The sequence below is a fragment of the Lolium perenne genome, chromosome 4 (genome assembly GCF_019359855.2).
Source record: "Lolium perenne isolate Kyuss_39 chromosome 4, Kyuss_2.0, whole genome shotgun sequence".
NCBI lineage: Eukaryota > Viridiplantae > Streptophyta > Magnoliopsida > Poales > Poaceae > Lolium > Lolium perenne.
The window spans coordinates 43,362,467-43,378,996 of NC_067247.2; positions in this window are offsets into that span (position 1 = coordinate 43,362,467).

Consider the following 16,530-nt stretch of genomic DNA (forward strand, 5'->3'; position numbering starts at 1 on the left):
ATATCATCATACACTCCAAGAATCTCAATGACCATATTATACATGTGAGAGACACCTTAAGCATATTGTGCCATTTTTCACAGAAAAAGTTGCTCTCCTTTGAATTTGCCATTTCATCTATGGCAATTGATATGGATTCTTTGAAACTTGAGGATACTCATACCCGGCTCACGCCAACCATAATTGCCCAAGCTCGAAGTTTCCATAGCTTTGCCATTGTACATAGGAATTTTGAGAAAATTTTGGCCACCACCACTTGCCTTTTGAATGTTCCATTTGTTTGGGACAACGCTACACACCACATTTTTGACGATTTGCAAAGGAAACCTTTCCATGCACAAACATTCGCTATACCAACTTTTGAATACATCGACACTCTTTTTGTCCCCATTTTTGCCAAATGTCCCTTTGAGAAAGGACTTGATGATTCGTATTTGCATGAGAGCTTATTTTTCATCGATACCAAAATTTGCAAACCCAAGTTTTCCATTCGAGATTTGCTTTTACCCGAATTCTCCTTTGGAAGCGACTCTCTCTCTCCACCAATTCATGGGAGAACCGTCATGGACTTCAACAAGGACGCCCGCACCACGACGAACATCCATAAGGATACAAGGGCGACAATACACGAACAAGTTCTTCACCAAGCTACAAGGATCGGCGCCTACATCATCGACAACAAAAATTCCAAGTACTTGGCGAGCATGACATTCACCGTCTCGGTTCTCTCACCACATCATGGAGATGAGAAGGGACAAGAGTCGAGGACGACTCTTTCCCAAGGGGGGAGATGATGCAGCCCCGCTCAAGGACGAAACTACATCATGGCCAACGTTTCCCCCAAGCGAACCAATGACCCGAGCCCGAGTGAAATCCATACATGATAAGGTGAATTCACTCCTTTATACACTTGAACTCGACATAACCTTGGATGGATTGCTACCTCATACCTATGTCTATATGTCATTAGGTACCAATCTCGTCAAGGACCCGAAGGGAGCATCAAGGAGCCAAGGAGGGGAAGAAGCATCGTTGCTCAGGAACAAGAAGGGAAGATCAAAGAAGAAGAAGGAGAAGGGCTCCAGCCGCCAGCCACGACAAGGCCGGCACTGCCGCCCCCACCTGGCCGGCACTGCCGGTGGGCGCACCCCAGCACTGCAGGCCCAACTTCACCGGCACTTCCGGCCTCTACCGACACTGCCGCCCAGAGCCAGCCGGCATTGCCACCCAACCTGCCTGAAGCAGCCAGGGCCGGCACTGCCGGCCCCACCAGCACTACCGCCCCGAGCACGCCGGCACTGCCGGCCCCGCCAAAGTCAACTGCATCTCGGCCGTCTATTTACCATCTAAGGACGTAACTACTTTATTGTAATGCCCCTTTTACCCCTGGACGGATCTGGGCATATATATACCTCATCCCTCTCCCCAAATTAGGGTTAGACAAGATTTGGCTTAGACTACATGAGCTTTGTCTCCCTAGAACTATGTTCTTTGTATCAAGGCACTCTTGAAGGATTTCTGCTTTTCATGGATGATTCAAGGTTATCACCTCTCTCATCCAAGTTCTAGTTGAGATCTCCTCACCAATCTCCCACTTGTTAGATTCTACCCAAAGGTCTCTCTAAGAAGTGGTTCTATTGGTTTGGTCTAACCTACCAAGGAAGTATATTTGGTTTGTGTTGGGTTTGTGTGCGTTTGAGTGCCAAGTTTCGGCGGCACTGCCGCTGCGCCTCATCCTCCCGCCGGCCCACGCCTCCCGCTGGACCTCCACCAGCACCCAGGCCGCCCGCATCCGCTCGAGCAGCAGCGCACGAGCTGCCCCTGGCCCCGCCTCGCCCGCTCACGCATCACCACGCCACGCTCGCGCACAGCCGCCCGCCGCACAGCTCCCGCTGCCCGCCCATCCACCAGCATCGCGCGCGCAGGCCTGCTGAGCCGCATCTCCTCCCGCTGCCAGTTTCCGCTCGTTTCCCCGCGCGCCTTCCCCGCCAGCAACCGCCGCACGCCACGCACCTCCCGCGGCCACCTACCGCAGCTCGCTGCTCCCGCCGCTCCACAGCGCCCCCGCCGCTCGAGCCCACCCGCTGCTCGCCCTCCACCAGCTCTGGCGGCCGCGCGCAGCTCGCCCAGCTGGCCCCATCCACGCAGCAGCTCCCACCCCCACGCCGCGCGTCCGCTCAGCTCGCCCCCTGGCCGCGCGCATCATCAACGCCCAGGTCAACCACGCGGCAAGCGCGCGCCTCAATCAGCTGCCGCTACGCATCCATCCAGGTCTCCACCGTGTGCACGCTGCTCGCTGGCCATCAGCTCCCATCCAAGCTCCGCTGCCAGCCTCTAACCCCTGCCCGCGCGCATCACTACGCATCAAATTTGTGCAGAATCTACTCAGCTTGCTCCCTACAGCCATCCACGTAGAAAATCCACAACCGGCACTACCGGCCGCACCACCCGGCACTGCCGCGCGCGACACTCCGGCACTGCCGCGCGCGACACTCCGGCACTGCCGGCCATACCACAGCGGCACTGCTGGCCATGTACATGCCGCTGTGCAAATTTTGCCCAATTTTAACTCATCTTTATACGTCAAATTTTGACTTTCCGGCGTCTGTTTGACCCCAAACTTTCACAGTTATCCCTTTTTATATTGACTCTAATTTTGACACCGTTTCCGAAATTTTTTGACTCCAAAATTTTAACACCTTCGATCGCTCGTCGTAACCCAAATTTTTGGGCATTGACTTATTTTGACCGGTTTCCGTTTCGCAGTGCAAGGATTGTCTACCAAGCTTCCGCGTCTACATTAACACCGCGGTGACACCTTCGGCACCCCGGATTCCGGCGCAACTACGACACCATCGTCGCCATCATCGTAAGTTGTGTGTTCCGACAACACCTAACAGTTTCATCTAGGTATAACTTGCTCCCCTAACCTTGTAGCCCCTCTTCCTTTTGCGATCTATCCTATCGAGCATTGCGTGTCAAGTGTTGCGAGACATTGCACGTTCTCGCGACAAAGGGGATCCTGCATTGGATGGCTGCGGATCGGATTGAGTGTGCTCGTCTTCTGATTCCCGCTGATCCAGCGCCGCCAAGGTTGCTAGGACCTGCTTAGGCTGGGTAGATTCAACTTCAGATTGATCACCGCCTCCGAATTCCTTCAGCTTGCGCTCGAACTCTTCGGTATTCATGGAGGAGGTATCCTCGGAGATTGGGCTTAGGTTGCCCAGGATCGATTCTTCACCCGGAGCGTCGCTTTCTCCGACAGCCTCCTGCTGATACGGAGCGGCGCTATTCTCCAGTGCCTCAACCTGCATGGGGCCAGCTCCGACTTCTTGAGGGGCGGCTCCTACGGTATGGGCTAAGAAGTGCACGAAGTGACACCGTTGCTTTTCTAACACCTGGGAGACCCAGACGGATCTGCGTTGGTCTTCCACATTTATTTCCTGCTCAGGGGCGGATTGGGTGGGTTTTGATTTTTTCAGATCTAAGGCGGAATCCTCCTTAGGAAGTTCCTGCGTCTCAGATCGGATCTTCACGACTGCGTCCTGCTCAGCGGCGGTCGCGTCAGCGCTACTTACCAGTGCGTTCCCATCGGAATCGACGGTTTCACCGATGAAGATGTGTATGTCGCCAATTGGGACAATGGAGAGCTTGACGGGGTTAGTCTTAGCCGGAATCCAGCACTCGTCCGGAGGGATGATTGGGAGGTTCCCGGCGTAGAGGACACGCCCCACGACGATGGTGTCGTCGTAGCTTCCCATGGGGGAACCCTCCCGGTTCCGGCCTCCAGACGCCGCTGGCCCTACGGTGGGCGCCAACTGTCGTTGCCTATTCGATAATACCATGGAGGAGGTATCCTCACGAGGGGGAGAAGAAGTAGGGGCCATAGGGCGGAGAGCACACGGGACGGTGGTACGCGATTTACCCAGCTTCGGAACACCTGCTCGATGATAGGGCCTACTGCTGCTTGTCTGGAATTATATGGGCGCTTTCGCATTGTTACAATGAGTTATGATTGTGCCTCTAAGGCTCCCGGGATCCGGCTTATAAAGGCGCACATATCTAGCCGGATTACAGGTTGCCTAACTAAGGTACAATATCTTGCCGTGTACGTCAAGGATCCGCCTTCCATCTACGTCGTACTGGATCCGGGTTCCTTATGGGCCTCCATGGATCCGGTTTCCTCCGAAGGTCGGTTAGGATCCGGCTTCCATATCCTGGGCTGGACTTCATCCTTCATGATCAACAGCAACTTGGCCGCCCGATGGGCCACATGCCACATCACCGTCTATGGGCCACCCGGACTTGCCGGATCTAGGCACTGTCGATGGTACACCCATGAAGTATACCCACAACACACGTGGCCCCGATTGTGAGGTGTGTGTGTAGTGTGGAATCAAGCTTTTAAGCAAGTACTCGTGTGGCACAATAGCAAAAGTGAGGCTAACGCTAATATAGTGCAAGAAAAAGCAAGCAAAAACACAAAAAAGAGTGCAAGTGGCACCATACATACAAAAGAGTGCAAGGGCACCATACATACAAAAGAGTACAAGTTCCACCATACATACAAAAGAGTGCAAGTGCCACGGTATACAAAAGAGTAAAAGCTTTTAAGCAAAAGAGAGAGAAGAGAAGAGAGGCCGCATGTGAATCTTGTTGTCTCTCCTTTTGCAACCAAAGCTTTGTCTCTCCTTGTGTTAGTGTGACACCGAGTACCACCTTCCTTGTGGATCTTCTTGTTTTTCCGCTCATTCCTTGGTCGCACTAACCCCAATCATCTCATGTGTGTGTTCCACATCATTCGTGTTTCTGTGATCACCATTTGGACATTTGATTTTTGGAGCTTACCCACTCTTAACAACAAACTTGATTTCGGATTTTGACTTTTGGCTTTCCACCATCCTCACCTACCACCATATTTTCTAGCCTTTGCGTGTGTTTTTGTGTGTGTGTACCCAACACAAATTGAATTATCTCTTGGTTTAGTTAGTTGACCCAATTCTATCACTTCAAGGTGAGACTTGACGGTAGTTTCTTCCACTAACATCCACCATATAGCTTTTTTCGTGCTAACATGGATAGTGAAGAAGAGGATATGGAATACTACATGGAGTACTACGAGGAGGATACTTCCGCAAGCACCGCGGATGTGGAAGAGCATGTGGAGCTCGACACCAACTATGGCTCCGCAAGCATCGCGGACATGACCGACTTCGAGGAGCTCTACATCGACAATGGCTCAACAAGCATGGACGACATGGTGGAGCACCACCACGAGGACGAAATCGAGGAGCTCTACATCGGCAATGGCTCAACAAGCATGGACGTCATGGTGGAGCACCACCACGAGGACGACATCGACACCATGGTGGAACCTCACCTCGACTCCACCATGAACAACACCGGTGCTCCCAAGTACCCCCGCTTGGCCAATGGAGCTACATATGAAGATAGAGGACTTCCAAGATGGTGCCACCATGAGAGTGCTTATGCACATGATCATCTACATCGTCTCCGTCATATGGTCATCAAGAGCGTCCCAACATGATCGTCATCGACACTCCTCTCCAAGCTCAACAAGGCGCCAACAACATCATGCCAAGGCACGTGAGCCATCTCCTAGGCATGTCGAGGACCGTCATCGACAACACCATCTCATGATAGGCATCGACCACTACCACCTCATGATCTCCATCGACATACGTCCCCACATGATCTTCGCCGCCACAAGCCACCTCATGATCGCCATCGATCAACATCATCCAAGGATCTTCGATGACACCCATCAAGACATGGTGATGAATGATACGCGTACAGCACGCGTCCGTTGGGAACCCCAAGAGGAAGGTGTGATGCGTAGAGCCGCAAGTTTTCCCTCGGTAAGAAACTAAGGTTTATCGAACCAGTAGGAGCCAAGAAGCACGTTGAAGGTTGATGGCGGCGAAGTGTAGTGCGGCGCAACACCAGGGATTCCGGCGCCAACGTGGAACCTGCACAACACAACCAAAGTACTTTGTCCCAACGTAACAGTGAGGTTGTCAATCTCACCGGCTTGCTGTAACAAAGGATTAGATGTATAGTGTGGATGATGATTGTTTGCACAAAACAGTAGAACAAGTATTGCAGTAGATTGTATTCGATTAAAAGAATGGACTGGGGTCCACAGTTCACTAGAGGCGTCTCTCCGATAAGAATAAGCATGTTGGGTGAACAAATTACAGTTGGGCAATTGACAAATAAAGAGGGCATGACCATGCACATACATGATATGATGAGTATAGTGAGATTTAATTGGGCATTACGACAAAGTACATAGACCGCTATCCAGCATGCATCTATGCCTAAAAAGTCCACCTTCAGGTTATCATCCGAACCCCTTCCAGTATTAAGTTGCAAACAACAGACAATTGCATTAAGTATGGTGCGTAATGTAATCAACAACTACATCCTTAGACATAGCATCGATGTTTTATCCCTAGTGGCAACAACACATCCACAACCTTAGAACTTTCTATCACTGTCCCAGATTTAATGGAGGCATGAACCCACTATCGAGCATAAATACTCCCTCTTGGAGTTACTAGCAAAAACTTGGCCAGAGCCTCTACTAACAACGGAGAGCATGCAAGATCATAAACAACACATAGGTAATAGATTGATAATCAACATAACATAGTATTCTCTATCCATCGGATCCCAACAAACACAACATGTAGCATTATAGATAGATGATCTTGATCATGTTAGGCAGCTCACAAGACCCGACAATGAAGCACAATTAGGAGAAGACGACCATCTAGCTACTGCTATGGACCCATAGTCCAGGGGTGAACTACTCACTCATCACTCCGGAGGCGACCATGGCGGTGAAGAGTCCTCCGGGAGATGATTCCCCTCTCCGGCAGGGTGCCGGAGGCGATCTCCTGAATCCCCCGAGATGGGATTGGCGGTGGCGGCTGTCGAGGGTACTCCTCGCCAATGCCCTCCGATAGGGGCTTAGGGTTGACGGAATCCTGCAGGCTGACACGAGACATCGGTTCACAGACAAGCGGGGAGAGCAATTTACCCAGGTTCGGGGCCCTCGATGAGGTAAAACCCTTACGTCCTGCCTGTCTGTTCTTGATTATGATAATAATGGGTTACAATGGGGTGCCGAATAGTTCGGCTGAGATCTAGTCGAGATTGCTATTGCTAGGGTTACCTAGCTCTGAGCTTTCTCTGGCTAAGGTTGCTAAGATTGATTGTGTCCCTTGACAGCCCCTCTCCTGGCCTTTATATAGGAGGCCAGGTCTCAAGAGGTCTAATCGAGTACGACTAGGTTTACAGTAGTTTTAGATCTGATCTTTCCTTGTTCGTTCGCTTCCTTGTCTTGCCCGTCAAGGAACCTTCTGGTGCGCCGACCTAGTGGCCCATCTCGCCTTCAGGTGTCTTCATGGGCCTCCAACTAATTAATACAGGATAGGGCAACGTTCATTACTCGAAGGGTAGTGCCCACGTCAGTAGCCCCCGAGTGTGTCTAGCCGAAGATAATTCGGGTAGAGACTAATGCATGTCTTCTCTTGATGTTCTTGTCCTTCATTGTCCTCGTTTCATCTTGAATCTACTTCACCTTCTTTTATCGGGTGCGCGTCAGCGCTCCCGATGGGAGTAGCCCCCGAGTCTAGGTACGGATGCTTGCAATCCGTGCGTAGACTCAAGTTGTACCACTCGAATATTCTCCTCTGCCGAATTTTTCGCAGGCCTTCTTAGGTCATTCGATATATTTTCTTTACGCAAAGGATAATGAGTAACGTGCCCAACTTTTGTTGGTTAACTGCCGATGGTAAAACAACGTTACCCTACACAGAATCAAGTCCCCGGGCATGATCCTGGAGTGCAAAAAACTTTTATCGGGTGTGCACCGCGCTCTTCCGATGGGAGTAATTGTCGAGTCTGGGTACAGACTCAAACCTTCTTCCTTCGACTGCTTATTCTGTCGAGTCTTCATTTTATCGGGTGCGCGTCAGCGCTCCTGATGGGAGTAGCCCCCCGAGTCTAGGTACGGATGCTTGTAATCCGTGCGTAGACTCAAGTCCTTCATCCGATGACTTTTCATGTTTCCTTCGAGTGCCTCTAGTTTTTTTTATGACGTCACTGTTGACGTGTAACTGCTGTGGGCTGATTGACAGGTCTTGACCTGAGGGGCTTGCCCTAGCTCTGCACGATCAGTTTTTTAGGGCTTGACCACTGCACGCGTAGCGATCGAGGTGACTCCTCGATTTTCGCACAATCGTGGGAATAGTGGGCCGCCGGTTCCACCCCTTCTTCTAGTGCCACGTGCTTTCACAGTTCTTAACCTCTGCTCAAAATCTCCAAAGGGCAAAAAATCCCCAATCTCTTCCACGGCTTCCGCAGCGTCTCCTCATTCTTCCCCTTCTTCCTTTCTTTACCGCTACTGCGCCGCCACCACTGCTATTGCAATCAGATCTCGCAATGGTGAAGAAGAAGATTCTCGCCGCCGCCGCCAGTTCCACCAGCGGAGGCGCCGCCGCCAAATCCTCCTCTTCTTTTCCGAAGGGGAGTGCTCCAAGCGCTCCTCCTCCAGCTCCGGTACCACCAGCGCCGTCGGATTCAACCGTCAAGCCTGGAGATTGGGTGGCATCAACCGTCACCAAGCGTGACGAGAAGAGATCCCGAAGCCTAGGATTGATATCCTCTGATGTGGGAGACGTAATCCTTCCAGGTGCGATTTCTCGGCCTGATCCCCCTGCTGGCTTTACTGTGATGTTCTTATCTTTCCTTCACCGAGGCCTTTCACTCCCTACTCATGAATTCCTCTTCCATCTCTTGCGAACGTACGAAATCCAACTATGGCAACTTACCCCCAACTCAATCCTTCATGTTGCTGTATTCATCACCCTTTGCGAGGCATTTCTGGGTATCGAGCCTCATTTCGGGCTGTGGAAAAAGATCTTCTATGTGAAGAGATACAGCAGTAGTAATGGGTACTTTGTCACCGGGGGAGTAGGGTTTGTCGCTCGTTCGGAGGTCAATTACTTTAATTTCCCAATGAGAGAGTCCGTGCAAGGGTGGAGGCTGAAATGGTTTTACGTCAAGGACTCCCTGTCACCCGAGTCTCGGCTTCCTTGCTATGCCGATGTTTCCGAAGCCAAACCCAAGAACTCTTGGAAGAATATTCTTTCACCCGACGAAAGAGCTTCAACCGAAGAATTATTTGCCAAATTCCTTTGAATTAAAGAGGCCGACGGCAAACTATGATCGGTACAGAGGTGGCAGCGGTATTCCTGAAGCGCCGAGTCCAACCAGTCATGTCCAGAGTTCACCCGATGTGGTTGTACTCAGATCCAAAGGATGAAACCAGGATTAATGTTGCCGATCTGTCGGAAAAGGAGTTGCTTGATGAAGTTCGTCGCCTTACTTCCTTTAACCAGGAAGATTCGATTCCGCTGATTTCTTCTTATGCTCCCCTTGACGTTGATCATCCACTATCAGGGGTATTTTTCTTTCTTCACATCTCTACTATGCCGTTCGACATAATTACCTTTGTTCTTACTTGTTATTTTACTTCGACAGATCCCCATGGTTTCTGGAAATACACATGATTCGCCGGATGATACTTCTGAGGGGAGAGGCTCCTCAGTCCCCGTAGATTTTCACACCACCGAGCAAACAGGCCTAGAGGACGAATATAATGGTCCGATAGATTTCGAAGTTGCCCACACTGACCTTCCTTCCCCAACCGATGACGCTGGTGTCGCAGATGGATCAGTGTGCAATGACGACGCTGATCGTGATACCTTTGTTGATGCAGCTGCGGAGGAGGCCAGAGCTTCACCTGCGAAGAGATCGACCGGCGGCTTTGCCGATGAAGATGATCTCTTCGACATGTAAGTAGTTTCTTTCTCGGATGTTATACTTTGCCCTTTTACTTTTCATGCCCCATTTATAGTCATTGTTGACCATTCACCTTTGCAGCGACGAGGGCTTTATCGAGCCTCCGTCTAAAAAAGCCAAGTCTGATGCTGCCCCGCCGGTCGTGGTAGCTTCCGAAGTTTCGGCTCCTAAGGCTGCCCCCATGGCTCAAGCATCGACTGCTTCTTCCCTTTCCAAAGGTAAGGAAATTTCTCCAACTGATGCCACCGCGACTCCTTCCTCTGTAAGTCTTCTTCTGATTGTGATACAGATTTCTTGGAGCATGCCTTGTTTAATAGTTTTTTGTGAACTGTCCTTTTCTCTTAAGGACCTGCGAGGCGTTATTTCTTCTCTGGAGGCCTTCGCCTCCCGATTCACTTCTCTAGAAGCTGACAAGGCTCGGCTACAAGAGGAAGTCAAATCTTCTTCCTCGAAATTGGATGGCGCAGTCAAGATAGCTGCTGCGGCTCGCCCAGAGATCAATTCTCTAAAAGAAGAACTAGGCAAGCTGAAAGAGAAGCTGAAGGAGGAGGAAGCATCCAAGCTGATGGCTGAAGCTCGGGCAGCCGAAAAGGATGAAGTCCTTCGTCAATCTTCTTTGGCCTTACTTGGTAATTTTTAACATACTTCTGTCGAGTGACGCATTTATGGATTCGATCTTTTTGCCAATGAATTTTTTCTTCCTCTTTTCCTGCAGAGGCGGCAAACATTCCTGCCGATGCCCTGGATAAAGTTCCAAATAACTCTCCAGCGAATGATGTGTCAATGGTTCTTGCTTCTCACTAGCTTACGCAAGAGCTTCTTGTAAAGGGGAAGGGTGCCCTGGCGCGGATGCACTTGATGATTTTTCCCAAGATCAAGCAAGAGAAGACCCTGGGGCAGCTGATCGATACCTTCGCGGTTGACACCAAGGAGGTCATCGAGGTATTCAAGCGTACATCGCGCACTTTTGGTGCTGTCCTTGCCTTCCAGCTTATGATGGGTTACGGCTTTAAGGGTGACATCGAGGAAATGACTAAGGGGCTGCCGAAAGAGCAAGACGGGCAGCTTGTTGATTTAAGCGCCTTTAAAGCGTCTGCCCTTACTTGTGCCCGTCAGCTCCTTGAACTGGTTTCAGCAAGGAAGTCGGCGGCTGGACCCAGTTTATCGACTTAGACCCAACTCCCTTGATTCTTGTAACAAATTTGTGCTTGAGCTGATGTGAAACATTGTTCTGCCGCAAAACTTATGCTTGTAATAAACTCCGTGCTAGCAATGTTGTTAGCACACTTTTGTTATGATATTTCTTTTTGCACTTCTCCCGATGGGAGTTATTTTGGATGCTCGGCTGTACCATATCCATCATCCCTTTATAACGGTGTTTCCTGCAGGTCTTCCTAGTGCCCTCGTTTGTTGATGACTCTTCGGGTGCCCTTCCTGAAAGTGATCGGATCCAGCGTATGAAGGACCGGGTCACGCAGATGGAAAAGGACTTACGCAGCACTTATGCCTTAGCTGCTATTGTCAATAAAAAGAGCGAGATTGCAGCCGACATGGAGCGGTACACTCTTACTGAGCTGCATAAAGCTACCGAAAGTTTAAACTGTAAGTTTCCTGATTCCTTTGCTTGCTTGTCAACAACACCTTGTCTGACTCTTTACTGATTCTTTTGCCAGTCATAGCTTTGAACCGTGCGGAAGAGAACAAGCGGATACACGAGCGAGTGCATGCTTTAACCCAGCTTTCCTCATCCGAAGAGATTTTCTGGCGGGAACACTCGAAGGCTTCGGCTGTCGCCAAATTTCAGGATCGAGTCCAACAAGTCCACCAGTTCTTCGACAAGTGCTACAAAGCTATGAGGGTGGTCTGGAAGACGATGTTTCCTTTAAATGCAGTTCCCCCTACTCTTTTGACTTTGATGTCCGAGTTTGGAAATGCCAAGAAGGTTCGGGAGCTGGTGAGAGCTCAAGTTTTTGCAGGGGCCAAGTGTATGCTTGCCCTTGTGCTTGCTCGTTATCCTTCAGCATGTTTGTTATCTATCGCCAATGCAACTGGTGATTTTGAAGAACTGTACCCGAAGGTTTTAGTGCCCGCCCATATAATTGTCGACAGACTTGAAGAGGAGTCAAAGGTACCTGAAGAAGGGGAAACTCCGCAAGGGTGATGTCAGGGTGTAAAGTTACTTTTGTAAATTGCATTGGCTAGTCCATCCAAATGTTAGGATTGTTAAGCCGAAACTTTTTATCTGGTTAATACATGAATATGTACTTTTACCATGCTGTTGGCAAATATTTAAAGGAGCAAACCTTAATTGCCCGTTAGATGTATGTATAGTAGTTGGTCAGCAAATCATTATGAGTGATCAGCTCGTGTTGCAGGTTTTGCTAAACCTGTTGTATGCACAACTTTGCTTTCAACTGATTGTAAGTTTCGACAGTCATTCCCGAATGTTTCGGGTGCAATGATTCTGCCGATGAACCCGTTGTTCTCTGATATTTTCATAAGTAAAATATCGAACGTGAGTTGTGTTTAAGTTTTCCAAACTCTTGCTTTGTACGGCACTCGTAGAGGCATCTGAAGCAGAGGGAAGGATTAATGTCCTTGTTTTTCTTTGCAGTACTTGTAGAAGCTTTTGCCTTGGGGCACGATCTTCTGCCGCGCATTACGTTGTACCGTTACTTGTAAGCAAGGTTGACGGCAGCACGGTCATAGATGCTTTAGATTACTGCAATGCTTAACAAGAATCGAATCTTAAGTGCTTGTTGATAGGGTAAATACGAAACTAGAGGGCGAAAAAAGGAGGCCCTGTGTAAAGTAAAGGGAAAAAATTAAAAACTAAGGAAGTGCTTTATCAAGGAAAGGGTTCTTCTCTTCTTCAAGAGCATCTTCCGATTTCTTCGTCATGCTGGTGGTTGCTGTGGCGTTGTTGATTTCTCCAAGGGTCTGGGCAGCGATTGTTAGCGTCTTGATGCCTCCTATATCTTCTGCATCGGCATCTGCCAAAACTTTTTCTGCCGATGCTTTTGCTGCTGGGGCTTCGGGAGCAAGGTTGGCTGGCTTCTTCTTGATTTCCCTGTTGAGTTTTTCCTCCTTGATTTCTTGTATCGTCAGCTTGGGCGGAGGGTCGACAGTCTCTCGCCGTGGCCCGAACTTTGCAGCAATCCTTTGAAAGTCACGATCACAATTGTCCGAGCGCGAGAAACTTCCATAGACTGTGATGTTTGTCCCGTTGTTCCCCGGCATCTTCAGCTTGAGGTACGCATAGTGCGGTACAACCATGAACTTGGCATAAGCTGGTCTCCCGAGTATGGCGTGATACTGTGATTCCCAGTTCACGACTTCAAACTCGATCTTCTCCTTCCTGAAATTGTCGGGTTTGCCGAAGACGACGTTCAGGTACGCTTTGCCAAGAGAGTGCGCTGGTGAAGTAGGGAGTATCCCATGGAAGCGGGTGTCTGAGTCTTCCAACATTCTCATGGTGATCCCCATACTTTGAATTGTGTCAAGGAATATCAGGTTGAGTCCACTTCCTCCATCCATAAAGACTTTGCTCATCTTGAACCCTCCTATCTGTGCTTCGACCACTAGGGCGGCGTGTCCTGGTTTTGGTATAGTCATCGGGTGGTCCGCTCGACTGAACGTGATGTCCTGAGACAACCACTCGACATATTCAGGAATGTTTGCCATGACGCTTTCTGCCAGGTTGATTTCCCGGGTGAGCTTCTTCATTTCTCTCCTTGAGACGCCTGTCCTGTGGATCATACTCATCTGCCCACGTGGTGGTGGAAATGCCTCGTTGGGTTGATGAGGTTGAGCTTGCTGGACCTGATGTTGTGATGGGGGTGGCGGTGGTGGCGGTGGTAGCTGTTGCTGGCCTGCCTGCTGGATGAGTTTGTGCATATCGATGAACTGCCGACAATCCCTGAGCAGGTGGCTTGACTTTACTTTACCATCCTTGGAATCGGTATATGAATGCAGGTAGCAAGGGGCGTTGATCTGTTCAGCGTAAGGTATTTCGGGAGTTCTCTGTTGTCGTGGCTTATAGTTGCCACGGTTCCCAGAGTTGTTCCGATTACCGTCATGTCGATCATCTCGCCTGTCATCGTACCGATCGTCCTGCCGATCAGAGTAACCTGCGGCCACCAAGTTATTGTCATCGTAACTGCGGTTCTTCCTTCTCTTGTTGCGATCCCTTCGACCACCCGAATCATGTTTCGGCTGGTCATCCTCTTCGTCGTCACTGCGCTGTCGTGGCTTTCGAACGTTGTCTTCGCCATCGGCCCAGCTGTTGGCGATTTCCATTAACTTGGTTATGGTTTTCGGCTTCTTGCGCCCAAGCTCTTCTATATAGCTTTCACGTCGGATGCCATCACTGAAGGCGTCGATTGCTCTGTCGACAGATACGTCTTCTGCAGCGTTCAGGAGCTTGGTGAATCTCCCGATGTATGCACGCATCGACTCCTTCTGCTTTTGCTGACAATGTCGTAACTCCTCGATCCCGACGGGCCTTTTGTAGGTTGCTTGGAAGTTGGCAACGAAGGCTTCTACTAGGTCATCCCATGACTTAATGGAGCCCTTTGGTAGACCTCTTAGCTAGGCTCATGCTGAGTCCTTTAGGTAAAGCTCCAGGCACTGCATTGCTGCTATCTGGTTTCCTTTTGCAGAATTACTGTCTGTAAATAGTCCTCTATCCAAGATCTCGGCTCCTGCTGCCCTTCGTATTTGGCGGCGTCGGTAGGAGTGGGTTTGAACTTCTTAGGTGGCATCGCCTCCCGAATTTTGTAGCTCAAACAATCGGCTCCCCTAAGCTCGCCGTCGTTCTCCTGGGTCTCATCCGAAGAATCGCTGTCAAATTCTTCTCTAGTGGCGCGTCGTCACCTTGCTTTGTCGATCCTGCTCTGAGTAATTTCATCCCGAGCGTCTCTTGCGCGATGCTTTGAACCGCTGGCCTGCAGGGTCTTCTCCTTCGGTGGAACTAGATTATGTCCTAATATCGCAAGACTTTCTAAAGCGCCACGGTGGGCCTGAGCCATGGATCCTTCGGGACGCTGGTTAATGAGGTATGCTGCAAGGTTGGCTGTTGCTCCCGCAACGGTTTTTGGCCGTGGCATGCCCGCGGTGTCCGTAGTTATAAAGGACTTGGTCAGGTTCGATGTTATCTCCCTTGCATCATCTTCCGAAAGCCTGGACAGTCTCGATCGATGTTTGCCTCCTCCGTGGGTACTTCGAGAGGCACTCCCCTGCGAGCCCCTTCGTCGCTCGCTGGACCGGTCTGCGGCAGATAGGCGTCTCTCGAGGGTGGCTTGCTCCTTAGATAGGCGCTCCCGATTTTTCTCCAATATGGAGCGGTAAGCATTGAGTGTGCCAACCGTGGTTCCCGCCGAAAGCGGTGTGTTGTTAAGTACAACCGCCTTGGCTGCTGCACATTCCTCCTCTGTGATGGTGTGGTCGCTGTTGTCGTTGCTGGCGCTGTTCTCAAAACTAGCCCGCCTGCTGGAACGGGGGGTGCGATCTCCGTCTCCCCTGTTAGCGACATAAACTTGGAGGGGCGCCGCTCTTCGGGTGTCTCCTCGGGCGATGCTGCCGATGCTATCCTCTCCCGATGAATAGTAGGCATTGCAGATGAATGGCGTGTCGCTTGACCCCAGTCCGTGCCTGGTGTCGCAGTTCATGCAGTAATACGAGGTTAGCTCCGAGGACACGGGATCATCGGATCCGACCGACATGGAAGATGCCGAACGGGGAGTCGAAGGCGCAGACAGACTCGACGGGCTTGTCAGGCCAGCCGAAAGGTCGGGTGACGACGATGCGCTCAGACTCGTCGATCCGGAGATGGGAGACTCCAGCAGCCGAAGAATTCCTTCTGAGTTGACATTGTAGTGGACGCTCCCGAAAGCCATCTCCATGTTGCCTTGTAGACAAGAGAAGGTCGAGCGAGATGATTCGCTATGCGGGGTGAATTCGTAGGAGCCGAAACGAATCGGGCTTCCCAGATGAGGCGATGATGGTGTTGACGAAACTGTTGATGACATGACGGGTTCAGCCGATGTCCGATCTTGTGCCGACAGGTTTCCCACAGACGGAGCCAATTGTCGAGGGTACTCCTCGCCAATGCCCTCCGATAGGGACTTAGGGTTGATGGAATCCTGCAGGCTGACACGAGACATCGGTTCACAGACAAGCGGGGAGAGCAATTTACCCAGGTTCGGGGCCCTCGATGAGGTAAAACCCTTACGTCCTGCCTGTCTGTTCTTGATTATGATAATAATGGGTTACAATGGGGTGCCGAATAGTTCGGCTGAGATCTAGTCGAGATTGCTATTGCTAGGGTTACCTAGCTCTGAGCTTTCTCTGGCTAAGGTTGCTAAGATTGATTGTGTCCCTCGACAGCCCCTCTCCTGGCCTTTATATAGGAGGCCAGGTCTCAAGAGGTCTAATCGAGTACGACTAGGTTTACAGTAGTTTTAGATCTGATCTTTCCTTGTTCGTTCGCTTCCTTGTCTTGCCCGTCAAGGAACCTTCTGGTGCGCCGACCTAGTGGCCCATCTCGCCTTCAGGTGTCTTCATGGGCCTCCAACTAATCAATACAGGATAGGGCAACGTTCATTACTCGAAGGGTAGTGCCCACGTCAGCGGCGT